The sequence below is a fragment of the Hyperoodon ampullatus genome, assembly GCF_949752795.1.
Source record: "Hyperoodon ampullatus genome assembly, chromosome: 8".
Taxonomy (NCBI): domain Eukaryota; kingdom Metazoa; phylum Chordata; class Mammalia; order Artiodactyla; family Ziphiidae; genus Hyperoodon; species Hyperoodon ampullatus.
Genome location: NC_136921.1, coordinates 32552324 through 32562472, shown reverse-complemented (window position 1 = coordinate 32562472; position 10149 = coordinate 32552324). Strand labels below are relative to the sequence as shown.

The window sequence follows — 10149 nt, the reverse complement described above, 5'->3', positions numbered from 1 at the left end:
GAGGAGAAATACCCATGTCCCCTCCTACCACCACTGTCTTGTCAGTAAATGGAGAAGAAAAGAGGACATGGTCCCTGGGAGCCTGACCCACTCCTCTGGCGGGCTCGGTGCATCACTTCCACAAACACATGCAGGTCCTTCAAGATGATCCACTTCCCTTCGTGCTAATTCACTATGCACCAAGTAGCCCTCAAACCTGAAGCCTAATTCTATTTGCCATGTTGTTATTTCAACCAAAGTGTGAAAAACTTAAAAAAAAAAAAATAACTGGTCAATGATCCACAAGTAGAGGGGGGAAAATCGGTGAAAACAACTAAAATTTGTTAGTTTAGGGGTTTCTCTTGCTTTTTTTGTAAATTAAGAATGAAGGACCTGGAAGATATGCAGATGGCCAACAAACACAGGAAAGGATGCTCAACATCACTAATCATTAGAGAAATGCAAATCAAAACTACGGTGAGGGGCGGGTCCCAGGAGCTCGGGCGGTGGGAGGAGAGGTAGCGGCCAGACAGCCCAGCTTTGCGAAGGCTCTCGGCGCGCCGCGGCCCGCAGGCACCGGGCACCCGCCTGCCCCGCCGTCCCGATGCCCAAGAGGAAGTTCAGCTCTGCCGAGGGGGCTGCGAAGGAGGAGCGCAAGAGGAGATCGGCGAGGGTGTCAGCTACACCGGCTCCCGCAAAAGTGGAAACGAAGCCAAAAAAGGCGGCAGGAAAGGATAAATCTTCAGACAAAAAAGTGCAAACAGGGCTTCCCTGGTGACGCAGTGGTTGAGAGTCCGCCTGCCGATGCAGGGGACACGGGTTCGTGCCCCGGTCCGGGAAGATCCCACATGCCGAGGAGCCGCTGGGCCCGTGAGCCATGGCCGCTGAGCCTGCGCGTCCGGAGCCTGTGCTCTGCAATGGGAGAGGCCACAAAAGGGAAAAGGGGAGCAAAGGGAAAACAGGCTGAAGTGGCTAACCAAGGGACCTGCAGAAAAGGGAGAAACTAAAAACAAGGAGAGCCCAGCTTCTGATGAAGCAGGAGAGAAAGATGCCAAGTCTGATTAATATCACACACCTGGTCCTATCAGGGGCCCCTGTCTCCCTTCTTGTACAATCCAGAGGAATATTTTTATCAACTCTTTTGTAAACGCAAGTTTTTTAGTAGCTCTAGAAACAGTTTTTTCAAAGGAGGGAATCCCACCTCATCCCATTTTTTAAGTATAAATGCTTTTTTTTAAGAGATGAAATCATTTGCTGTTTGTTTGTTTTTTGGTACAACCAGAAAATAGTGGGATATTGAATATGGGAGGTTTTTATTGTCTTGGGTGTCAGCTTAACATTCCACAGATGGAGGGTAGCTTTTATATCCTATAATACAAAGCATACTAAATGGCAGTTTGGAGTCAGTTGTGCATTTAATGTCTTAAACACTTCAAATTACTTCTCTTCCCATGTTGTTTTTGGTAAAATTGTTTCCTAAAGCAAACCACTCACCCCTTGATCTTGGCTCCCCCGGGCAGAATGTTGTGCACTCTGTAACATATTTGGTCATGGTTTTCCAGTTCTTCTAGAAACTGTTGATGTGCTATGAACGATTGACAATTTGAGTATGTAGTGTATATGATATTAAATTATGAATTAGTGGGACTTATCGATGTAACAGCATATCAATATTTGAAGATATTGGTACTAGATATCCTGTGAAGAAAAATTTGCCTCCAACTTTTAAGCTGGAAAGTAACTGGTATAACTGTTCAGAAAAGAATCACAACTGCATGATTTTTTAGATTTTTGGTACGTATGTTGAGAACTGTGTACAAATTGAAATGTCTGTGTACTGATCCTCAAAACAACCAATAAAATCTCATTTATGAAAGAAAAAAAACTACAATGAAGTATCACCTCACACTGGTTAGAATGGCCATCATAAAAAAATCTACAGACAGGGCTTCCCTGGTGGCGCAGTGGTTGAGAATCTGCCTGCTAATGCAGGGGACACGGGTTCGAGCCCTGGTCTGGGAGGATCCCACATGCCGTGGAGCAACTAGGCCTGTGAGCCACAACTACTGAGCCTGCACGTCCGCAACAAAAGAGGCTGCGATAGTGAGAGGCCCGTGCACCGCGATGAACAGTGGCCCCCGCTTGCCACAACTAGAGAAAGCCCTCGCAATGAAACGAAGACTCAACACAGAAAAAATAAATTAATAAACTCCTACCCCCAACATCTTCTTAAAAAAAAAACTTCTACAGACAATAAACGCTGGAGAGGGTGTGGAGAAAAGGGAACCCTCTTGCACTGTTGGTGGGAATGTAAATTGATATAGCCGCTATGGAGAACAGTATGGAGGTTCCTTAAAAAACTAAAAATAGAACTACCATAGGACCCAGCAATCCCACTACTGGGCATATACCCAGAGAAAACCATAATTCAAAAAGAGTCATGTACCACGATGTTGACTGCAACTCTATTTACAATACCCAGGACATTGAAGCAACCTAACTGTCCATCAACAGATGAATGGATAAAGAAGATGTGGCACATATATACAATGGAATATTACTCAGCCATAAAAAGAAATGAAATTGAGTTATTTGTAGTGAGGTGGATGGACCTAGAGTCTGTCATACAGAGTAAAGTAAGTCAGAAAGAGAAAAACAAACACCGTATGCTAAAACATATATATGGACTCAAAAAAAAAAAAAAAAGGTTCTGAAGAACCTAGGGGCAGGAGAGGAATAAAGACACAGATGTAGAGAATGGACTTGAGGACACGGGGAGGGGGAAGGGGAAGCTGGGACGAAGTGAGAGTGGCATGGACACATATACACTACCAAATGTAAAATAGATAGTTAGTGGGAAGCAGCTGCATAGCACAGGGAGATCAGCTCAGTGCTTTGTGACCACCTAGAGGGGTGGGATAGGGAGGGTGGGAGGGAGGGAGGGAGATGCAAGAGAGAGTAGATATGGGGATGTATGTATATGTATAGCTGATTCACTTTGTTATACAACAGAAACTAACACACCATTGTAAAGCAATTATACTCCAATAAAGATGTTAAAAAAAAAAAAGAATGAAGGACCTAAAACTTTTTGACAAATAAAGCATATATTTCAGCACAACCATGGAGTGTGAGTGAGGGAGTGTGGGCCAGGGCAGCCTCCCAGCAAGGGTCTTGCAGTTGCTTTGATTATTTTACAAGTTCCACATGAGGGTCATCTTTTACATCTAGGTGTTTCTCCCCTCTTTCTTTTGGAAAAAGATAGAAATAAATTCTAGCCCAGAGAAAGAAAGATACTGTGGCCTAGGATTAGGAAAAAGATAAAGAAATAAAAGGAGGGAGATCTAAAACTCCTTCTTGCTGAGACCCTTCCTCCCACTGTCTCCGGCAGTCCTGGCCTCATCCCTGAGAATGAGCTTCCAGAGAAGCCCAGAAAGAACTCCCTTTAGTCTTGACTCTCAGATATGTGCACAGTTAAATTTGTTGATCTCAGTGGTTGCAGCAGAAACGGACAGATATCGACATTTAGACAAAATGCTGCAGGCCAGGTAAAATTGAGATTAAACCAGAGCAGCTCTGAGGTCCAAAGGTGCCCCTGATCCCCAAGTCTGGCTGGCAAACACACGGCATCAATAAGTATTAGATATTATCAAGGAATTATTGCTAGGGTTCTTAGGTATGATACTGGTAGTGTGGTTAGGAGATTGGGCATAGTCTTAGGAGATGCATGCATAAGTATGTAGGGGTGAAGCTTTAATGATGTTTGCAATTTATTTTCAAATGATTCAACAAAAAATATTATAGATGTAATACATGTATGCATAGCTATATACCTATAAACATAGATGGTTAAATGACACAAATATGGAAAAAAGTTAACTATTAAACCTAGGTGGTGAGTAGAAGGATGTTCTGTATTTTCAAAGCTTTTATGTTTGAAAAATTTCACAATAAAACTCAGGGAAAAATAATTGCTGTCCATTTGGCAATTATAGTTCCTATCATCAACTATTAGCATGGAATTACTGTATTATAAAAATCTGTATCTCTTGAGTTTGGCAAATTTGAACCAATTAACTACAGTCTAAGTGAGATAAGGAATGGACTTTCTAAACCTGGTAAGCTTGAGTGATCAAACCCTTGTCTAGATAGAGTTCACCGTGATGAAGCAAGAATTAAGACCCTCCACAATACTGTGACATTCCAACTACTCTAATATAAGTGTCTGTGGTACTGACTTTGACTTAGGGCACTATTCTCAGCTGTTCATTCATTCATTCGGCGTTTAAGCACCTGCTATGGCCCTAAGATTGGGGAATAGGCACAGTCTGCTCTCCAGGAGCTCCTAGACCACAGAGGAGATGAACATGGGAATGAAGTGGGCAGTCAGTGAAGTATGACAGGTGCAATGATTCAAGGGGTCACAAGGATAAGAGTGGGGACAAAGGAAGGAGCAGGCATTTCAACTAGGCATCAGTGAAGGACCAGCAGGATGGGATTCAAAAAGGAAGCATATCAGTCAGAGAAGTTAATGAGGGATGATTTACAAAAGTGTGGCTGAGTTAGGGAAAACCAACAATGGATGGTGAAGCCACCAACTGTGGGGACCCATTCCCTGCCCTCAGGGTGAAAGGAGCAAGAGGAAGGGGCACTACCAGAACTCAGAGAAAGCAGTGGTGACTTTCATTTGAAGGATCCCATCAACCTGCAGTGACTCAAAAGAGAGGATGCCAGGGGAGGAAATACCCTGGTCCTGTCCTCCCGTCCAGCTCTCATCTTCCACCAAGACCTCCCACTGGCTCAGCCCAAGTGGAAGCCAGGAGAACAGAAAGCTTGGTTGATGCAGTCCCTAAAGTTCAGCCCCCAGAGGCAGAGGGCAGGGTAGAGAAGGTCAGGGCCAACAATGGTATTCAGCAAAATGGATAATGCTGGAGGGGGCATTAAACAGGAGTAGGGGAAGTGTGGGCCAGGGGGGAAGGTAGAGACGGGGAAGGTAGAGACGTGTCCACTATGGGAGAGTGAAGGACATGTTATACAGCAGGGACAGCATAAGCCAAGGCAGAAGTTAGCCTCACATGCTCAGGAATTGCAGGCGTCTCAAAGTGAGCTTTGAATTGCTTCACCAATGGAAGAAGGGAATTAGTTGTAGCCATCTCCCTCTCTCATGGACACTCCCTTAGGATCAATCTTTTACCATTCTGGCATTTTTATATATGCAAAATAGATGAGCTTTCAATTCCTTGACAATTGGTCCATATGGATCTTAGAAACCTTCGCAATAACTCCACAGTTAAGAGTCTTCCAACTATAAGAGACACATACTTAGCTTAATTAGCATAAGCAAAAAGGGAATTAATAACTGAGGCATTCTAGAGGTGGCATGAGTTTTAAACAAAGCCCTATCCAGGCATGGAAATAATGTCACCATGCCTTTTTTTCCCTTTCTTTATCTAGTAACTTTACTTTTTCATCGTTGGCTTCAGTCTCCAGCTGATCTTCTCTAGTTGGTGGCAAAGGTGGCCACAGAAGTTCCAGGGATATTTTGTCTTTACGACCAGTGAGCCAGGAAAAAAGAAGAGCAGCTTCTTTCTCATTCAACATTCCTATCAGTCCCTCAGTGTGGATTTCCATCAACCCTGATTGTGTTAAATGCCCACCTCACCCAAACCTAGTATCCAAGGAGGAAGAAATCTTTGTCATCCAAGATGGTGTGATCATTAGGTGAGGGAAAATGGCAGAGGAGGCGTTGTAATTAGGCCTGGGCAATTCGTAAATGGCCAGAATGATGAGGAGACTAAAATATAGATGGATGTTACTGCAATCCACATGCTGTGGATCCAGCCTTTTCTGCTTCTATTCTCCATTTTCCTCATTCGTTCATGCAGGGGCTGTAAGAAGAGTAACACACCAGTGAACCATAAAGCCCAGTTGTATCTTATAATCCCTTTCTTATTTTTGCAGTTGTTATTGTTTGCCATGATTCATATACCCCTCCAAAAGTAATGCAAAGGCTATTATAATTCTACAGTTTGTTTTACTTTCCTGCATATACATTCATTCAGCCAATAATTTATTGAACAATTAAAATGTGCTAGATAAAACAGTGAATATGAATATAAAATTTTAAATGTTTGGGTGTTTTTATTTGCTAAAATCTAAATTAAGAACTCTTTAAACAGTGAATAACATTACAATCATTTGAAATAAGTTTCCATGTCTACGGCTCTCTGTTGATTATTGGTGTTATTGCTGAAGAAACAATACAATTTTTTTTACCATAAGGAAAGAAAAGAAAGTGATCTTTATGTCTCTTTTTAGTGATTTTTAAAAAATATTCTCAGTCTATTATAAAATATTTAGATTATTTTAAGTCTTGAATAATCATGCTGAACCTTTATCACAGTAATGAGAAGATTTTAACACAAGGTTATTTTCATAAGTATGAATTACATATTTTGTTTATGAGCTAAGTATTTGAATTTGAATGTCTTAATAAATTTTTTTTAATTTATAGAAAAGATTTACTCTGTTGACCTTTTTAATACTCTGCTTTCTCATTGGCTATCTATCCTAAACTTTTCTTCCATGTTAGTAGAAATTGTTGCAGTGAGAGGAGTGGAAGTGCCAGCCGGTCAGAAACCAGCATATTAAAAAGGTCAACATCGTACAGTTTTCTTCTATAATTCATAAAAATATTAAACATCCAGTATTTCATCTCAGGCCCAAGATTGTAATAAAAGCAGAAAATGGCACAATATTAATTCATCTTCATGACAAATTTTGTAATGTGAAAGGAAGTATACAAGCTACAAATATTTGGTTACCATTTAAAAAATATTTTCCATCCTTTACAATGTAATGAGAATAAATTTATACTTCCTCAAGTTGAGCACTTTCACTAACTACCTACTTTGAAATTAATAGGACTCCTTTGGGACTATATTGAAATTAGACTTAATCCCCAAGAGAGCTACTAGTACCACTAGTAGCTAATAAAAGACATTCATTATTTTTAAAAAATAAGTAGAAGTTTTATTTTGGCTAATAGTTCACTTTTGCTGTTATTAAGTTATTTGAATATGACTAATTATAATTTTCTCACCATTTTAGATGGTTATTTCATTTCTACCTTTATATCAACATAATTCCCAAATAAAGTAGTATTCCTTCATGATTAATTCTATCATATGACAGAGTTGCATTATATAACTAAGAAGAACAGAAATAAGGGCTTGTATATTCAGAGTCTGAAAGAACTCAGTCAATCAATTCCAATCAGACAGTAAGCCTCATATGCATTCAACACAGTTTTGTATTTGTCTTTTCGTTTATGTGTATGTGAGGTGAGAGGGAGGAAAACCAGAGACCTAGCAGGACTCAGAATCCAGCTCAAATCATTTATTTAAAGGACTGATGGCAGAGTTGTGAACAGGAGTGAGGGAACCTGCAAGGTGGATGCAGCCAGAGACTAGCAACAGCAGAATTTCATTAATGCCTCTAGGAAGAAGGCAAGGGGAGGAAATGATGGCAGAGCCCTGTAAGATCTGGAGCTCTGGATGAGGAGCCAGCACCAGGAGCCATAGCATGGAAGCATGAAGCCCCTGGCCAAACAATGAAGAAGAGCAGGGAGGAGAGAGGAGGGAAGAAATACCTGGACCTCTCTCCTCCCCCATCCTACTGACCAAACCCAACCTAATGCCAGCTGTCAAGGAAGCCTGGGTGAGGGAGGCACCGGGGCCAGGCTCTCTGGCTCAGAGCAGGAAAAGGATAGGCAGAGGCACAAACGAACAATAAGCAACAGAGATGTTAAAGGGGGACTCAAGGAGACCTGACTGAAGGCAGTATCTGAGGTCTCCTAATATTGTGAAAAGGAGTACAGTGGAAGGAGCTGAGAATGGCTGGACAAGAAAATGGAGATGAATGGAGAGAATGAAGAAAAAAGTAATCAAATATATAGCTCTGTGGGTCGGACTAGAATGTGGGTGATGTTCTCCCTTTTAAGCTACCTTAAATGATGTTAAAAATAAACAAATCTGCCAAACAACTGTATAGAATATTCCTGGCGCATTCATTCTGAAACGGGAGATGATGCTGAGAGATTGTGAACTTCCATCTTTGGTAGTTTTATCTTTTATGAGAACTTTGGGCATTAAAAAAAAAATCCCCTATAAAACCTGCCATTCCAAGTTCTTTTGGTATTCAACTTGCTCTCGATAGAGTGAATACAACTAAAGGGTTGAGTGACTTGTCTTTTTACCATAACTTATTTACTACTAACAAATATCATCTTGCGATGCTAAAGAGTGCTTTTCACCCACTGTATCCCAGAGTGCTTTATGAACTACGAATACAGGAGTAGCTAAAATAGAGCTCTCTCTGGGGTGGAATAAGACAGCTGTTCGCCTTGCAGAAATGTTGCACAACAGCCTGAGTGCAAACCAGGGAAGGGTTCTCAATCTATTTGAAACTGCAAGAAGAATTTTAGTTGATGGACTAATTGCTGAGGCTGGCATTTATTAAAAAAAACAGGGCTTATTCTTCTCTCGTAGTGAGCAAGATTCTTCACTTAGTTCCATTTAATAGATCCTGTTGCTTCCATTTAAGAGATGAGGAAACTGAAGTTCAGGGCCACAAACTGTGCCCAAGAGAACTGGGTTGTGATGCATGCCTTTTGAGTTTCTGGTTGCTATTTATCTTTTGAGTCACATGGCAAACAAGAGCATCAGCAGGGAAACAATGACTTGGTACCAACATGAGAGAAACAGTACACCCAAGGTGTGCATGTTTTTGCAGAAATTGGGCTGCTCTGGGAAGGTCACCATGTGATCCTGGTTCAACTTGACCCTACATAGTTTATGAACTCAGACAAGTTCCAAGAGCCAGAGGTGGTATGAATGCAAAACACTCTTCTGCCTTTAAGAAACAGCAGATTGTGAGTCAATGAAACTTTGATTAGTTTGTGGTGGGCTTCTCTTGCCTCACACTTCTTTCATGCTGGAATGTCACATTAATTGGTTCTTAATTGAACAATGTGCATCCAATTTTCAAAACCCAGCAGAGTATAAAACAGGAAGTCAGACTCTTTCTCTTTGGAATAGAAAGTCATATGGGTAAAGATACAGTTCATAAGGATTAAACTCTCACAGAGGTTGGAAGCTGTCATGCAAGCATTCTTCTACTCAGCACTGTAAGTTATAGTCCCTCAGGTTGTTGATTTTCACATGGAAAGCATTTTAATGCTCCTTGTCTGCAGTAGACCATCATCTTGTACTTGAGCTATAAGATGATGCCAAAAACTTTCTCAGCTACTTGATTTCTGGAAAACCAAGATCTCTAAACGTAACTGTGTGTTGTATATGGTTAATTATCCATTTCCTCTGTAAATAAATAAGTTGCTCTTAATTTGTGTATGTAAAATAAGCCGTCATTGGATGGTAGCTAGTTAAGTCCTAGACGTGAGAGTTTCTTATCTACAGTGAAATTTGGGCCAAAAGGTCTACTTTCCACCTGTTTAAATTAAAAACCTGTTTGTTCATGTTCTCTCTTTGGAAATCTTTCATGTACAGGCAAGTTTATTCTTCTCTTCTGAAGAAATATTATTTTTAAACAGGATCTGTGTTCTGAATTCACATGGTGTGAAAAGTCAGAGACAGAAGGAAAGTTGGCTTCTTGCAACAAATAAACCTTTGAAAAAAACTTGTCAAGTTGCTGTGCTATTTTTTTTGCCCAATATGGCTGTGCCTGGGGAGAGAAAATGAAGCAGAGTTCCTTAGCTCAGGATACTTAAGAATTAGATATTTGTTTGTTTTCAGTCACATCTGTATCACACTTACTCATCTTACAAATGAGAGAAGGGTTTTTCTAATTGCATGCTCAAACATGGATCATTCATCAAAGTTGAGGTATTTCTGCCTCTTGCATCAGAAGTAGAAATTACATTCTTTCTCCACCTTGCATCATAAAATATGGTCTTATATTGGGCTTCCCTGGTGGCGCAGTGGTTTAGAATCCGTTTGCCAATGCAGGGGACAAAGGTTCGAGCCCTGGTCCAGGAAGATCCCACATGCCATGGAGCAACTAAGCCCGTGAGCCACAACTACTGAGCCCATGTGCCACAACTACTGAAGCTCATGTGCCTAGAGCACATGCTCTGCACCAAGAGAAGCCACT

The 10149-nt window shown here is 41.0% G+C and overlaps 1 pseudogene across 1 annotated transcript; it reads left to right on the top strand.

The window, feature by feature from the left end:
- Positions 1 to 583: 583 nt before the first annotated feature.
- On the top strand, positions 584 to 1044 carry LOC307057329 (non-histone chromosomal protein HMG-14-like; annotated as a pseudogene). The gene is made up of 2 exons: positions 584 to 733; positions 906 to 1044. The product of its transcript is annotated as a non-histone chromosomal protein HMG-14-like (transcript).
- Positions 1045 to 10149: the final 9105 nt, after the last annotated feature.